The sequence below is a fragment of the Cyprinus carpio genome, chromosome A8, assembly GCF_018340385.1.
Source record: "Cyprinus carpio isolate SPL01 chromosome A8, ASM1834038v1, whole genome shotgun sequence".
Taxonomy (NCBI): Eukaryota; Metazoa; Chordata; class Actinopteri; order Cypriniformes; family Cyprinidae; genus Cyprinus; species Cyprinus carpio.
This window is the reverse complement of record NC_056579.1, coordinates 5,509,168-5,527,671: the sequence shown is the minus strand read 5'-3', so window position 1 is coordinate 5,527,671 and position 18,504 is coordinate 5,509,168. Positions and strand designations below refer to the sequence as shown.

General features: G+C 38.7%; 1 pseudogene; it reads left to right on the top strand.

The window, feature by feature from the left end:
* Nucleotides 1–17,817, top strand: part of LOC109071307 — a 45,201-nt pseudogene extending 27,384 nt beyond the window's left edge.
* The last annotated feature ends 687 nt before the right edge of the window (nucleotides 17,818–18,504 follow it).

Genomic DNA, 18,504 nt, shown 5'->3' with positions numbered 1-18,504 from the left:
TTATTATTAAATTGGCTAATTTATGTTCCACAGAAAAATGCAAAGTAAACTACACAGTCATATACTATTGTACAGTAACTTTGTGCTGTACACTGCACTATACACTCCCTCACGCTGTCACTGGAAAGGTTGTGACTATCAGGACATCTTAAAGTCATCCAAACCATCATGAGCAAATATTTGAGCAAATGCAGGTTTTGCTGAAGATACACTGCTCAGTTTAATAATGTGGGCTGTCCTTTTGTACTCCTGCTGTCATCGCACACGGATCTTCACACTTCATTACCCACACTCATAACATTCACAGGACGCATGCTATAAATATTCAGCAGAGCTGCGGGAGTCACTTATGGATCAAATGGTCAGGACTGTCATCACAGATATCAAGTTCTTTAGAATTCTGTACTTATGTAAAAATAAATACGAAAAAATAATAATAATATTTCAGTGGAGCTCAAAAACACAGTACAACAGCAACAGCAACAGTCCAAACTAAAATAGGATTACAGGACATCTACTTTAAGAGATCTTGTGCCTTGAAATGTGACAAGTCTTATTTCACCACCAAATCAAAAGAAAAATATGAAATTATATTTTGCAATAAGAAAATGAAATCTGTCAAATGTTCATCATGTGAATTAGTTGCAAACTCAGATGAGGGAGTTCTCTGGTAGTGAGGAAGAGAATGAAGATGTGTGCATGTGTACATTTTTGCCTAAAAATCACATAGTACTGCCCTTCAGAAGCTACAGAAAACTTTTTTTGTTGAAAACTTTTTGAATTTGAAGATCAGGATAAATTGAACTTATTTTGTCTTCTGGAAAAGATGTAAGTATCTTCTGTAGCTTCTGAAGGGCAGTAAATTTATATATATATATATGATATTTAGGCAAAAATGTACAGTACACATGTACACATCTTCATTGTGTTCAAAAGTTTACACCCCTGGCTCTTAATGCAATTGAATTTTTCTGAAGTGTTAACAGGACAAACAAGGGACTCATAACAAAATAACAGCTGTGGATCATCCAGGTAACAACAGTATTAAGAATCAATTAAGCATATGTAAACTTTTGAACGGGGTAATTTTTATAAATTCAACTATTATTTCCTCTTGTGGACTATATGTAAACGTCTTTTATGTGAAATATCTTACTCAGGTCAGTAATAAAATAACATGCATTTTGTATGATCTCTCTTATTTTGGTCAAATAATTTACAGATACTGCAAAGTGCATGTAAGACTTTTGACCACAGCTGTATAATACTGAATGTAACATATTAATACAGGTGGTAAAATAAAAGGTAAAAATAAAAGTTCATTAAATGTGGACTCCATGATAATGTATGAAACATGTGGAGACAGAGACCATAACTAAAGCAATAAACATTAACTAAACAACATAAATGTAACATAAAATAATCTAAAGTACATAAACAATAACAAATATAAAAATAAAAAAATGAAAAAAATATAAAAACAATACACAACACACAGACACCTCAAACAAATATCCTTTTACTGTTTTCACTGTATAACTGTGTCTTTTATTTATAAAATTTTAAGAACCATGAGAATGCACAGAAGCTTGTAACTTACTGTTCAAAATGACTTGAGCTGTATTCTTTATGTAACAGCCGTCATGAGAATGCACAGAAGCCTGCAGGAGGAATCACAGGGCATAGAGGGTGAACATTAACACACATTGTTTGGCTCACATTACTGCCTCTTTGTTTGTTCTGATGACTAGCGGGAGATCGACATTCCCTGACTGTTTTGGAAGCGAGAGCTGCTGTCTGTACTATCACACCATGCCTGGGTTTGATTTAAAGCCCTCTCTCATACTCTCTGGAAGACAACACTCTGCTGCCATGCTCTTTGTTGACAAAACACTTCGTATCTTGCCCGCTAAAAACTAGGGTGGTGGATTTGGTGTCCGTCTGAGTGTAAGCGTGAGACAGATAGGAAGATATGGGAAGATTCAGACATTCTTGTCACCTTTCTGGCTTTGCATAATCCTGCTGCTACCCTACTACATCATAGTCAGCATTCTCCCGCTGGGCTTGGCAGCGAGGAGCTCGTGCCTCACAATTCTCAACACTTAACACTGGAGAGAATCTCTCTCCTCCAGACGCTCCTCATATCAAGTTGTGTGGTGTACAGTGTCTGTGACTGAATGTTCAGTTCAGATCTTTAGTTGATTTCTGTCCAAGGTTCATTAACTAAGCATGATCCTAGGTCACAATAATGTACAAATATTCACCACTAATTTCATTATATTGTTATTAATTAGGGGACTAAGGTCACACCTTGTTTTTCTGACTAGGATTTCAGAATGTGTTTAAGCTACTGCTTTTCATAACAAACAGTTTCTTTTCTGTAAACCATTTTTTTTTAACCATGGTAAACCATTTTGTCATACCACAAAATACCACATTAACAGTATGTGTATACAAACATACACACTCACACACTACCATACAAAAGTTTGGAGTCTGCAAGTTTTTTTCTTTGATGAATATAAGGTTTAAAAGAACGGCATTTATTTGAAATAGTGATATTTTGTAACATTATAAATGTCCTTACTGTGACTTTTGAGCAATTTAATGTGTACTTGCTGATTAAAAGTATAAATTTTTATAAAAATCTTACTGGCCCAAACTTTTGACGGTAATATAAGCATAAATCAAGGACTATAAAACATTTAAATTTCATTGTTCATTTAATCTCTTTTATCTCCAAAACATACACAAGAAACCTATCCAGCAAAAAAAAAAAAAAAAAAAAAAAGTCTCATCATATGATTATAATGCAAGGATGATGGTAAATGTTCATAAGATGAAGGCCACTCGGCACATATCTCAACCACAATCACATGTGGTGATGGTATGGAAAGCACCTTGTTCATTAGTGTCAAATTCATCTGTCTTCACCACGCTTTACAGTCCAACTCAAAATCCAGCCTAAGCTCTGTATCAAAGAATGTTTGCCAGTGAGAGTAATTAGCCTGTAAGAATAGCACCTATTGAATCCACCGCTTCTAAAAGTGTTCTCCACAGAGACCTCCTGCCCCCTAATTCATCACCCGAGAGGACAGACGCTCACACACACATGCACACACAGAGGATCCGCTGGCATCTGAAATGATATCTTACGAGGCTGTCTGCACCTTCTATAGCATTTCTGGATCAAAACACATCTCATCTAAAATAAAACTTGTGTCTTGTCCCAAACTACTCTCTGGTATAAAGACCCCAGGCCGGGTCACACAATGAAATAATTTACACTTGCAATGATATCTATCATGCATTTTTATGTTCCTGTCTGTTTGTTAGTTTCAAGCAACGGCTATTTACAGTATATACTTAAGTGTAACCTAAAGGAATATTCCAGATTCAGTAAAAGTTAAAGGGATAGTTCACCCAAAAATTAAAATACTTACAAAACACAGAAATTTGATGCAGTTTTATTTACTGTCCTGCGGTTCCGATTAGTGACCAGGATCTTTTATCGCTGGGACCACCCCATCTCTCAGTATCAAACAATTTGCAAATCCAGCGTCGAACTTGACCTTGTTTATAAAACAGTCGTCACCGAAATGACAGGAACAAACAAATGTGCAGCGCCGCCGCCGACTTCTGTAACCGAATGAAGCACACCGGGCTGCTTTTGCTCTTGTTGCTCTGTTTGCTGTGTGCGTGCGCTCTTCATGACGTCATACAGGCCCCTACTCACAAAAGACTGTCCGAAACCTATTTGAAGCGTCTTTAGCACAGAAATACTCCATCCTACGTCCAAATCATTTTTTTTTTTTTAAACTTTGGCCATGTTTAGCATGAGAATCCAACTCTTTAACAGTCTATGCATGCATTCTAACAAGACCTTCCCCTTACATTAAAGGAACACTCCACTTTTTTGAAAATAGGCTCATTTTCCAACTCCCCTAGAGTTACACAGTTGATTTTACCATTTTCGAATCCATTCACCCAATCTCTGGGTCTGGCGGTAGCACTTTTAGCTCAGCTTAGCATAGATAATTGAATCTGATTAGACCGTTAGCATCTCTCTCAAATATGACCGAAGAGTTTCTATATTTTTCCTATTTAAAACTTGACTCTTCTGTAGTTACATTGTGTACTAAGACCGGTGAAAAATGAAAAGTTGTGATTTTCTAGGCCAATATGGATCGATATGAATCTTAACATCTACAGTATTCTTTTCAAATCCTCCAAATACTTCCCCAATTATAAGGGCCTTACCATTACTTCAATCTCTGTTCTTTTTTGTTTTGTTTTGTTTTTTTGTTAGTTAGTTATTTTATTATTATTTTTTTTTTTATTATTGTTTTTCATTATTTTGGTCATCAACATTATAATGCCTCAAATGCTTTTGAAGGAACTTCAAAAACCCAGAACATTTATTTTAAGTGTCCAAAAACATTAAAAGAATATGTGCATCTACAAATGAACAGCATTTTGATGATCTTCAAAAGCAGAATTCCTTTCTCGACTATGGCGGTGTAATTTACAATATAAATGTGAGTGCAAATGCCAAATGAGTGACACAAAACAGTGGCATACAGTCTAGAACTCGATATGTAATCTGATTATAGTGTTCAAGTGAATCTATTCTGTGACAGCAGGTGGTAAGGAACCCGTGATCCACTCACGTTATTCACACCAGTGGGAAACAAAATCACTCTAAATCACTCCCACACTTCACTGTGATTGCTTTCAAATCCAGTCAGTGATTATCTCAGTGAAACCATTACAGTAATTTTGTGGACTGCTTTTGTTTAGGGGAAGTCGTGGCCTAATGGTTAGAGAGTTTGTCTCCTAACCCTAAGGTTGTGGGTTCAAGTTTTGGGCTGGCAATACCACGACTGAGGTGCCCTTGAGCAAGGCACCGAACCCCCAACTGCTCCGTGGGCACCGCAACATAAATGGCTGCCCACTGCTCAGGGTATGTGTTCACGGTGTGTGTGTGTTCACTGCTGTGTGTATGCACTTTGGATGGGTTAAATGCAGAGCACGAATTCTGAGTATGGGTCACCATACTTGGCTGTATGTCACGTCACTGTTTTTCTTCTTAATTTGCTAAGCACATTCTAGGTCACTGAAGAAGAGTAGTATTTTGCATGTGATGAATATTTTGGAATATGAAATATGCAGCAGCAGGGTTTGGCTGAGCGTCTGTCCACAGTGAACTGTAATTCCAGTCCTGCTGGCCTCTCAAGACACTGGCGCCCTTAATGCTGTCCCAGTGTCTAAGAGAGCTCATCCACCATGACATAACTCAGTGTCAAGGTGGTCACTGATATGACTGATTAAGTAAGAACCGATGACCTTCCTGCTCATGGCCTTTAATCAACAGTGAAATAGGATTGAAAGTCTGGATCTGGGACACAAGTCCCAGGAAACATACAGGAAAAGGGGAAAGAATTATAAAATAATGATGAAAGTATGCTAAAATGTTTCCAAGAGCACTTTTAAATGAACTGACAAAAAGAAAAGAAAAAAAAAATGGTTTTAATAAAAATCAACCCCTTCAACCTACATTGTTAAAAATGATTTTAAATCATGTGTAAATAAAATTGTGAAGTGCACTTTACAAGGAAATACTATTTTAGTTTTTCTACTTCAAAATTTCACGTTTAATCAATATGTAATTTGCTGTTTCTTTGTAGTTGTGAAATTCACTAGCAGTTTCTTAGTGAAAATTGTGAAAATCTAAGGCAAAAAAACACTGATAATCATAAAAAAAATTATTTGTAAAATTGATAAAACTGAGATTATTTTATAGACATATTATAAGGAATTTAATTAAAAAAAAACATTTTAATTTCTTGTAAAACATTTATTTCTGTTTATTGAATCTATTCATTAACTACAAACTAATCAGAGCATTTTTTGGTTGTGTCATGGTGTTCTTATACATAACACTATTTCTATTTGATAAAAGCACTGCTGAATGGTGATAAGAATAGAATCTGATGGGGCTGTGAGAGTATGTCACCTTTGATCAGAATGCTAAATTGTTCTTTAAAAAGATAGACACAGTGCATACATGCATAAGCGCACATATGTGACCATATTCATAATACAAAAGTATACTGTATGTTAAGTTGTCTTATTATTAAATTCTCTCCATCTAAAAAGCCAATTCTGAAGTTATGTATCCAGTGTTTTCATTGTAACTAGGCCAACTCAGTTTAAGTCTGAATGTACATAACATATCTGGGGATATATGATATCAAGTCTCAGCTTTATGTGTCTGATATATGTGAGTCAACATGTGTTTATGTGTGCTGCATGCGGGTGGAGTCAACACCACAGAAGTGTAACTCTTCCCAGAGTGGGTGCTTCATCCATATAAAGCTTTCCAAGAGCTCAAAGCCCTTGTTAGAACAGGAGTCCTCACTCCCAGGACTCTGCATCGGCATCGACTGCTGCTATTGCTGCACGTCTGGGTGCTCTGATCCTATGCACAGCTGCAGAGAGGTGAGAGAAGGGCTAAGAGAGAGACATTAAGAGAGAGACTAACAATGGCAGATTTGTCAATAGTTAAATTCTGTGCATTATCGTGCATGCATATAAACACTGTTTTTATGCTAGTCTGCGAACATTTGCATCGCTTTTATAATTTTACAATGCAGTTGAAGACATTGATGATTTAAATGGAAAACTGCATTTTTGTTAATTTTGACTCTGAAATTTTAAATTACTTGAAATGGTTTCTAATAAATAAATAAATAAATATCATGTGATTGATTGATTAATTTATTACCAAATAAGTTTTAATTAATAACTGGTAATTTACCTTGAAACATATAGCTTTAAAAAAGGTTAAAAAGCAAAGAAATTAATAGCATCATACATGGAATCGTGTTTTCATTTTTTTTTTTCTATTCAGTAAACATACAAGTATTATTATTTTTCATTGGAATAACAAACAGTCATGTAGTGTAACTTACAAAAACCTGCTTAAATTAGGAAGCTGAAAAGAAAGGAAGAGCTCATAATCGCACACTAATAAACTCACACGCCACACATACATTCTGTGTTGTACACACGTTTTGTATGCACACAGAGTATCGGAGTACAGAAAGCGCTGGAGCTTTACAAGAGAAGGAATGTATGTAGCGAGTGTTGAGGAGGAATGTGTTGATTGCTCAGTGACAAATAGAATCACCCAGCCATTGCATGCACAATACAATCATTTGGAAAGCTAATAATGTAATAACATCTGTATTATTTTTAATTATTTATTTAGAATTGCTGTTTTGTAAATAATAATAATAACAATAATGTTTTGTATTAGGGCCCATTACATGTATGTTTCTTCAAGATGATAAAAAGGAAAACTCTTACATTTTTCAGTTTAAAATGCAGCTGCCTTTTTTTTTTTTCTTGCTTTTAATAGAAATATTATATTTGATTTTATTTTGGGCCTGCTGAAATTCCTTCACAGTCTCTCCCTGTGATGTCATTTCTAGTTTTATAGGTTTCTGTATGTATATATTTAAACTAGACTACATTTTTGATAATACGTTATACTTTGGATACTCTATGCAGCATAGATTTTGGAGATGCTTTACAATGTTATACTTATTGTACCTGTAAATAAATTTTAATACTTAAACTTAAATATTACACTGCAACATGGCATCAGTAATGTAAAGTGTACTTTTTTTAAGGTAATATGCTAAAACATTGACCAGTTTTCAGAAATGTACTTGGCATTTATTATTTTGTGAATGTTTACACACTCTAAATGGAACAGAGTTTGATGAATATTTTTTCCCCTTTTTTTATCCCCAGGACAGGCAGAGCAATGATTGAACTGGGCTCAGTGGAGGAGGGCAGCAGTCTGATAGACGAGCTGATGGAGTTGACATCTCAGAGCTTATGTCAGCTCGAGATTAAAGAACATTTCAACATCATTAAAGAGATTGGCCGTGGCAAGTATGGCCGTGTGCTGCTGGTCACCCACCGCTGCAAGGGTACGTCAGCCAGACACTTGACTGTCTTAGTCTTAGGAAACCACTCATTTTGTTTTGTACAAGCAAGTGCAGCAAGCTCTACAATTTTCTAAAAAAAAAAAAATACATATACGTGACTATGTTTAGTAAGTGACTGTGTTCAGTAATTTCAACTTTCTCTTTTTCTTCATTAAAACAACATCATTTTAATTAACCTCTTTGGTATCTTTTATCATACTGAAAGGATTACACTGACCAAACATTAAATAGGTCTATTGATTTGAAAGTTGAAATTATTTTTTGGATTTTACCTGTATATTTTGAAAGCTTCTAATAGTCCATTACAGTGCACAAAACGTGTTCTACTCATAAAATGAAAACTGAAACTATATAACAGTACCATATCACATTTATCCCACTTTGATAATACTTAACTTGCTTGACGTCTTTTGTGAAAGAATATCACAGCTGCTGTGTGAGGAAATGTGGTCTATAAGGGGTCTCTTACTTTTGGGCGCACGTTTCCTTTTCATGGTTGATTTTAAACCAAGACAAATTAATAAGGTTTAATATGATAGGAATAACACAATACATCACTACTATGACTACTGGTCCATTTTTATAGTGTTTACTGTGCACAGCATGTGAATTTCTGTATGCATACACCATGATGACCTACTGCACTTGTGAGCAGAGGGTCATGCATAAGATGATCTTTTGAACACATCAGGCCTGTAATGGCCATCAATATGTATCTATACATATCCATGGTAATGCCGAGCAATACTGTTTGAAATGATAAACCATAATTATATATATATATATATATATATATATATATATATATATATATATATATATATATATATATATATATATATATACAGGTCCTTCTCAAAAAAATTAGCATATTGTGATAAAAGTTCATTATTTTCCATAATGTAATGATAAAAATTAAACTTTCATATATTTAAGATCCATTGCACACCAACTGAAATATTTCAGGTCTTTTATTGTTTTAATACTGATGATTTTGGCATACAGCTCATGAAAACCCAAAATTCCTATCTCAAACAAATTAGCATATTTCATCCGACCAATAAAAGAAAAGTGTTTTTAATACAAAAAAAGTCAACCTTCAAATAATTATGTTCAGTTATGCACTCAATACTTGGTCGGGAATCCTTTTGCAGAAATGACTGCTTCAATGCGGCGTGGCATGGAGGCAATCAGCCTGTGGCACTGCTGAGGTGTTATGGAGGCCCAGGATGCTTCGATAGCGGCCTTAAGCTCATCCAGAGTGTTGGGTCTTGCGTCTCTCAACTTTCTCTTCACAATATCCCACAGATTCTCTATGGGGTTCAGGTCAGGAGAGTTGGCAGGCCAATTGAGCACAGTAATACCATGGTCAGTAAACCATTTACCAGTGGTTTTGGCACTGTGAGCAGGTGCCAGGTCGTGCTGAAAAACTAAATCTTCATCTCCATAAAGCTTTTCAGCAGATGGAAGCATGAAGTGCTCCAAAATCTCCTGATAGCTAGCTGCATTGACCCTGCCCTTGATAAAACACAGTGGACCAACACCAGCAGCTGACATGGCACCCCAGACCATCACTGACTGTGGGTACTTGACACTGGACTTCAGGCATTTTGGCATTTCCTTCTCCCCAGTCTTCCTCCAGACTCTGGCACCTTGATTTCCAAATGACATGCAAAATTTGCTTTCATCCGAAAAAAGTACTTTGGACCACTGAGCAACAGTCCAGTGCTGCTTCTCTGTAGCCCAGGTCAGGCGCTTCTGCCGCTGTCTCTGGTTCAAAAGCACACGCCTGTGCACGGTGGCTCTGGATGTTTCTACTCCAGACTCAGTTCACTGCTTCCGCAGATCCCCCAAGGTCTGGAATCGGTCCTTCTCCACAATCTTCCTCAGGGTCCGGTCACCTCTTCTCGTTGTGCAGCGTTTTTTGTGCCACACTTTTTCCTTCCCACAGACTTCCCACTGAGGTGCCTTGATACAGCACTCTGGGAACAGCCTATTCGTTCAGAAATTTCTTTCTGTGTCTTACCCTCTCGCTTGAGGGTGTCAATGATGGCCTTCTGGACAGCAGTCAGGTCGGCAGTCTTACCCATGGTTGCGGTTTTTGAGTAATGAACCAGGCTGGGAGTTTTTAAAAGCCTCAGGAATCTTTTGCAGGTGTTTAGAGTTAATTAGTTGATTCAGATGATTAGGTTAATAGCTCGTTTAGAGAACCTTTTCATGATATGCTAATTTTTTGAGATAGGAATTTTGGGTTTTCATGAGCTGTATGCCAAAATCATCAGTATTAAAACAATAAAAGACCTGAAATATTTCAGTTGGTGTGCAATGAATCTAAAATATATGAAAGTTTAATTTTTATCATTACATTATGGGAAATAATGAACTTTTATCACAATATGCTATTTTTTTGAGAAGGACCTGTGTATATATATATATATATATATATATATATATATATATATAAGCTATTAGTATGGTTCTTTGGATGTAATAATAATACCATGTATTTTTTTGAGTAGCATACAGTATATACTGTATACTGTATATAATGTACATACTTACACAAACGTGGGAATCATTCATTACCATAGTGTGTGTAACAGTATTGCAGGGGACGGTTTGACCAGTGCAGCAATGAGATACTGCTATTAAAACGAAACACTACCTGCTCTTTAACACTCCCACAGATCATAATGCCAAGATATTATTCAAACAGCTGTGAAAATACTTTCCACTACAAACTTAAGACTGTACGTCATGTTATGTGTCTCCAGAGCACCTTTTAGGAAGACCGAACGTCCTCTGATCTGGTTTCTTTTTCACTGCTGATTGTGTCACAGGGACTCCAATGGCTCTGAAAGTGCTGCCCAAGGCCTCGACCAAACTGCAGGGCTTCCTGAGAGAATACTGCATCTCCTTACATCTGTCTTGCCACCCCTGCATTGTGGGATTGTTTGGAATTGCCTTCCAGTCCAACGAGCACTACGGATTCGCCCAGGAGCTTGTCACAGGACGGGACCTGTTTGCCATCATCCAGCCACGGGTTGGTACTCAAACATCATGAGAGATCTTTCCCTTCATTCACATGTAGTTGTACTAAAGCACTGCAAATTCACAGATGCAGAGTCTTTATTCAATTATATGGGCACTTTAAGGTCCCAGAGGTTGTTTTTTATTAAAACTCACAAACACTAAAACTGTTTTACAATGCCTTCATTAATTGTTTTTGCTACTTTTCAATTGCATTTTATATTGTATTGTGTATATATTTTGTTTTCCTTAATTTGTCAAATTATGCACATTATTTATCTGTGTATTTTTTATACTGAAGTCCTAAGAGGCCAAGCTTGTCTTGTTTTGATCAAGAAATGTTCATATATACAGTGGGTATAGAAAATAATCCCCCCCTTTAAAGTAATCATATTTTGTTGCTTTGAAGCATGAAATGAAGATGGACACAGTTTTTGTTTTTATCCAGCTACTCAGTGCATTTTATAACATCCAAGTGAAAGGATAACACCAACATGTCAGGAAAAATACAATCAAAAAACAGAATCACTGAGTTGGAAAAAGGATCACCCCCTTGTGTCAGTATTTTGTTGAACCACCTTTTGCTTTAATTACATCCTTTAGTCTGCTGGGATATGTATCTGTCTCTACTAACTTAGCTCATCTAGACTTTGAAATATTTGCACACTCTTCTTTGCACAACTGCTTAAGTTCAGTTCAATTTGATGGTGAGTGTTTGTGGACTGCAGTCTTCAAGTCATTCCACAGGTTTTCAGTGGGGTTTAATACTGGGCTCTGACTAGGTCATGCAAGGACATTCAGCCTCTCCTTCAACCACTGTGTGCTCAGTTTTGCTGTGTGCTTTTGGGTCATTGTCATGTTGAAAGGTAAACCTTCTTCCCATTGATAACTTTCTGGCAGAAGACTTTACTTAAGAATTTGACAGTATTTTGCCCCATCCATTTTTCCTTCTGTCCTGACAAGTGCTCCAGGCCCTGCTGCAAAGGAACACCCCAGAACAGGATATTACCACCTCCATGCTTTACTGGAGGAATGCTGTTATTTGGATGGTGAGCTGTATTGGATTTCCACCAGACATATCGTTTGGTGTTGAGGCCAAATAATTCAATTTTAGTCTCATATGCCCCAGAATCTTCAAGGAAACATTTGGCAAAGCTCAGTCGTGACTTCATGTGGCGTTTCTTGAGGAGTGGCTTTTTTCTCGCAACCCTCCCATTCAAGCCACATTTGTGGAGAATTTGTGATATTGTTGTCACATGCACATAATGACCACTCTTTGTCATAAATTCCTACTGCTTCAGAGTTGCCTCAGAGAACCTCTCTGACCAGTTTCCTCCTGGCTCTTTCATCCTGTTTGGAGTGATGTCCTGATCCAGGGAGGAACTGTGTTGTACCAAATACATTTCACTTCTTAATATTGTGCTTCTAGGCATTGATTTGAATGCCTTTTTTTTTTTTTTTTTTTTTTGCATCCATCTCCTGACTTGTGCCTGTCCACCACTGCCGGAGATCTTTTGACAGTGCCTTGCCACCCATAGTAGATTGTTTGCTTCAGTTGCACTGCCAAGGACTTGATGTTTAGCTAGAGTTTACAGGTCATTTTTAGGAGGGGGTGATCCTTTTTCCAACTTTTTATTTATTTATTTTTTATATATCTTTCCCTTGGATGTTATAAGTTTCACTGAGTAAATACAGCTGGATAAAACAAAAACTGTGTCCTTCTTCTTTCAGGCTGCAGAGCAACAAAATAGGTGGAGGTTTGATGTTCTGCCTAAAAGTCATGTGTATGTATGTATAAATAAACACACACACACACACACACACACACACACACACACACACACACACATATATATATATATATATATATACATATACACATACAACCAAACACACAAAAAAGCAATATCACACGAGTAGCAGAGTGTCATGGTAGTATATCAGCACAGTTGTGATTCGGCCGTAGGTACGAGACCACAGGCCAAGTGGTGCTGAGATACAGCCATTTTGACAGCTAGGCCTACATGTGATATTGCGTTTGTACAACAGTTTGACAGCATAAAGTGTGTAAATAAAAAAGACAGTAGTGTCTTTATAAACCCTCTTTTGTGCGGAGCTACTTCCTTCTGCCACAGATTCACGGAGTTTAACAGCTGAGCCCAAGTTTCCATTACTAATTTGAAAACGTCACTTTAGAACTAGTAACAAAGTAATGTTGAGTTGCTTCTTTAAAAGCTTAGTGTATCACTGTATTAAAAGCTGTATATTATGTAGACTTGAGTATGAGAGAGAGATGGACTGAGCGAGTGTGATTACCTGCGTCTGATACAGCATTCATTCTTTAGTGCAGTCTCATATTCAGCATAATACATGAGTTTGAATATCCACTGAGGAAAACGATATCTTTGTCGTACTATCCTTTCATCTGTTAAAAGGTTAATTCACCCCAAAATGAAAATTCTGTCATTAATTAATCACCCTCATGTTGTTCCAAACCTATAAGACCTTTGTTCATCTTCGGAATACAAATTAAGATATTTTTGATGAAATGTGAGAGCTTTCAGACCCTCCATAGACAGCAACGTAACTGTAATGTTCTCAGGTCCAGAAATGTAGTAAGGACATCAGTAAAACAGTCCATGTGACATCAGTGGCTCAACTTCAGTTTTGTGTAGCTACGAGAATACTTTTGGAGTGCAAAGAAAATAAAAATAACATAATTTAACAATTTTTCTCCCCCGAGTTACTTCCGCCGAGTTACTTTTGGAGAGTACCCAAGAGTATAATCGACGTAATCAGCGTTGTTTACGTTCGGGGGAGAAAGTGAGCGCATGAACGTAATCTGCATAATCAGCATTTTTTACGCTTAGGGGAGAGTGTGTGTTTGTGTTGTGATACTATCTAAAATGGTGAAAGACGTAACTCGGGGGAGAAGAATTGTTGAATAGCTGAACGTCCGCTGATGCCCTGGAGCTCACATCTCCAAAAACGTTGAAGTAAATTTTCAAATATATGTTATATTTATTTACAAACAGCATATTTGAAGTCTAAACGACTACATCCTAAAAAACTCTTAAAACTACATTCCGTGACACAAAAACAATATTATTTATAAAATTATAGTGGATTTTGGATGTCTGCCATGACACTCGCTGTGAGAAATGCTGCAAACGGATAGGGTTTTAAAGAAGGCTTTTAAAAATAAATAAATAAATAAATAACAATGCCATCAAACGCAGAGTGCCTCCATATTTTGATATGATGGAATTGTGAATGTGACATTGGTTGAATCAGATACATGCATATTTGCTGCTGGACATTATTAGTATACAAATGGAAGAAACTATAGTGAGAAAAGTGTGTTTAAATTTATTGTATTATGTCTAGCATATCAAAGTGCCCGTAGTTGAAGTAAACACTTGTTCAGTATGTGACTAATAAAGCTCCAGATCCTTCAAGTCACTCCAGGCCTGCCCTGCACTGCTATGTACTACAGGCCGTTCACACGCTAGGCATGTTCACATGCTTTTCGTACTGAATAAGGAGTAGGACGTACGCTTGACATATTTTGGTAATGTTCACATATCCTCTCAGGAAATCTTGGAGGGTGTAATGTGTGAGTAAAAGAGCAGAGCAGCTGTTTTTCTCTGTCACCACATGAGTCTCTGTTACTTCAGCATAAAGAGTGAAACCTTAATCCAGACGGACTGAAGCCTGGAAAGATTTAAAGTGGCAATAACTCCACAGGGGCTCCTAAACTCATGCAACCTTATATTTGAACTTATCAGAATTTTGTGCCTGCACATAAGCAAAGTGTCAGTATCAAACTGTTGGATCTTTTAAACAGTTACTAAATTACTGAGCATTTTGGCCCATTTATGTTAATAATTGTTTGCTAACATTAAAAAATAAATAAATAAATACATTATTCATTGTATTATTAGTTTTAACTCTTTATTCGTTTTTATTTAGGATATATTATTGAATTTAATATATTATTTCTAAAATTAACATTATTCTCATACCCATTTTACAGATGACAAGTTATTGAAAAAAAAAATGACTGGTATATTCTATGCTCCAAACATTATATATATATATAAATAAATATATAAATATATAAAAAAGTTTTGTAATATTTTTTCATTTATAATTTATATATATATTGTCACGGTGTCTGTTCTGTGTCTCCCTGGGTGGCCACTAGAGGTCTCACTTCCCCTTATTGTCACCTTCGTCAGAACTACATTTCCCACTAGCCTTATCTGTTCATCACTGTTTATTGTGTTCAGCTGTCACCACTTACCTTGTTTGCACCTGTCTATAAATACCCTGGTTGTTTCTGTCATTATTACGGAGTCCTTGTTGAATGTCACCCTGGTTTGTTGTGGTTCTTGGATGTTGTTTATGTTTCTTGTTTCTGGACTGCTTACCTGGATTGTGACCTTTGCCTGGCTGATAATGAGACTTGGATTATCCGTTCCTCAAAGCCGGAGACGTTCCCGAGGCAGGCCTGCAGTCCAGGAGGACGTTCCCGGCAGGCCGCTGCCGTCCAGGAGGAAACGTTCCGGCAGCAGGCCGCTGCTGTCCAGGAGACGTTTACCGGCAGGACCGCCTGCAGTCCAGGAGGACGTTCCCGAGCAGGCCGCTGTAGTGTCCAGGTGGAAAGTGCAAGGTTCCCGACGCGGGCCTAATGCCGAAGCGGTGCCCGATGCCATCTGGAGGTCAAGGCGGGTGCACGATGTCCGTTATGGAGGTCAAGGCGGTGCCCGATGCGTTTGGAGGTAGAGGAGGTGCCCGATGCCGTTATGGAGGCGCGTCGGGGCCATGTGGTTCGGAGGTCGGGCCGGTGCAGTGCCGAGGAGGGCGTTTGCCCGATCGAGGTTTCCGGAGGGTTGGGCGGTGTCCGGAGATGGTTACGGTGGCCGGGGCGCTGTGGCGATGTTGTTCGGAGACCGAGGCGGTGCCCGAGATGGTTCCGGAGGCCGGGGCGGTGCCCGGAGAGGTTCCGGACGGCCGGGGCGGGCCCAGTGCTTACGGATGGACGGGGCGGGGCACGAGATGGTTCGGGGCCGGGCGGGTGCCCGATGAAGAGGCAGGGGCGATGCGTTCCTGAGACCGGTCCGGGCTGGTGCCCGATGCAGAGTCGTTCACGAGGCGGTTTGGCATTGTCGAGGCCGTTCCTGAGGCATTCAGAGGCGGGCCCGATGCTGTTCCGGAGGCCGATGCGGGGCCCGAGATGGTTCGGATGCGATACCCGTGCCACGGCCTTCACGAGGCGGTGCGCCTGTTGAGGCCGTTCCCGATGCGCTCCCAATGCCGTGACTGGCCATCGCCACAGCTGCTCCTACTGGCTACCCGATTGGCAGGTTCCATTCGGGCCAACAAATGGCGATTCCGCCTGGCGTCTGCACAACGAGAATGGATTGACCACGGTCAACCTGAACGCTGGCCCCGCGGGTCCCCTGAACTTTCGGGTTCCACCGTGGCCACCTGAACTGATGGTCCTCGTGGTCCCTGCTCTTTCGGGTCCACCACGGCACCATGAACTATGTCCAAGCCACCTGGGATACCAGGGGAGCATCGCTTGCGGGTCCCAGTTCCCCACACGGGGGCACTGGCCCGCCTATCCCTCCCGGTTCTGCCTCCACATGCACATCCTCATGGGTCTTTGTTTTGTTTATTTTGTTCTGAGGAGCATTGGAAAGCGCTCCTTAGATGGGGGGGGGGTATGTCACGGTTCTGTGAGGTTCGGTGATCCCTGGGTGGCCCACTAGAGGTTCACCCCCTATTGTCACCTCGTCAGAACTACATTTCCCACTAGCCTATCTGTTCATCACTGTTATTGTGTTCGCGTCAACACCTACATTGTTTGCACCTGGTGACAAATTTACCTGGTTGTTGTCGTCATTATTTACGGACGCCTTGTTGAATGTCAACCCATGGTTTGTCGTGGTTCTTGGTGTGTTTATGTTTCTTGTGCTGGACTGTTACCTGGATTGTGACCTTGGCATGGATGATAATGAGGATTGGATATCCTAATAAAACATACTGCAATTGGATCTACCTGTTTGTGTGCGTGTCGTGATATATATATAAATTATAAATGAAAAAATTACAAAACTTTTTTTCCCCTGGGTCTCAGGAGATTATAGGAGGGTTTTTTTTTAATTATTTACTTTTTTTTTGCCATTTTTGCGTACATTATGCAATATTTTTTACAAAACAACTAAACTAAACATAATTTCATTTCTCTTCCATTTGGGCATCCCTGAATGTGCAGTGAAGCGCTGTGCGGTTCAGATCTCTTGTGCTCTAGAGTTCATTACCCCAGCGTGGGGTCTGGTTCCACCGCGATATCAAGCTGAGAAGTACTGTGCTGGACACCCCAGTGACGGTGCGGTCAAATGGCTGGACTTTGGGCGCAACAGCGACGAGGAACCTTCATCCGTTCTTCGGGCCACGCGCGTTATGGCTACGGAGCTGTGCAAGGACCCCATTGTCTTGGAGGCAGGTCAGACAGAAGGAGGTTGGAAGTTCCCTCCGCTCCCCACTCTGGACACCTGTGCCCCCCCTCATTTGAAGTGTTCTTTTCTGTATCCTCACGGGTTTCTTCCCCTGGGAGCGCTGCAACGACAGCGACGATTTCTACGAGGAGTTTGCAGACTGGCACAGATCACCGAAGAACACCCCCGTGCCATCTCAGTGGAAAAGATTCACGCCTGTGTGCATGCAGATGTTCAGGAGGATGGCTGTAACCCAGTAACACAGCTCAGAAGTGGAGAGGTCAAAGGTTACGTGTTAAAAGCTAAATACTGAGCGAAAGCAAATCACGGACAACTGGAAGAAAATGAGAAAATCAGGAAATCAGCAAGTCCACACCGAGTCCCTGCAGAGGCAGCAAAATAAATGAATACTAATAGTATTATCTTAAAAACTAAAAAAGTATTAACAATGCAGAGAGCTGGTTGGTGAAATTAATTTATATTATTAGAGGTGTTGATATCTTAAAAAGTATTAAGGAAGACACTCATTTGTGGGTCAATATTATACTTCATCAACAATTTATACTTCATCAACAGCAATTGCGGCATGCTACAATAAAAAAAAGTAAAAAATAATAAAAAAAAATAAAATAAAAAACCTTTTTAAATAATTCACTTTTTTAAAAAATCAAAAAACAAAATGTGTTGCACTTACGATGGTAATGCACTTACAGTTTTAAAATATATAATTAGTTGTTAAAAGTCAATTTTGATGGTGTAAAAAGTATAGTGTAGTAAAAACAAATATTGCATAATGTATACAAAAATGCCAAAAATGCCAAAAAAAAAAAAAAAAAATCTAATCTGATCAAATCTACATATTATAATCAGTGTTGGGGGTAATGCATTACAAGTAACGCGAGTTACGTAATCAGATTACTTTTTTCAAGTAACTAGTAAAGTAACGC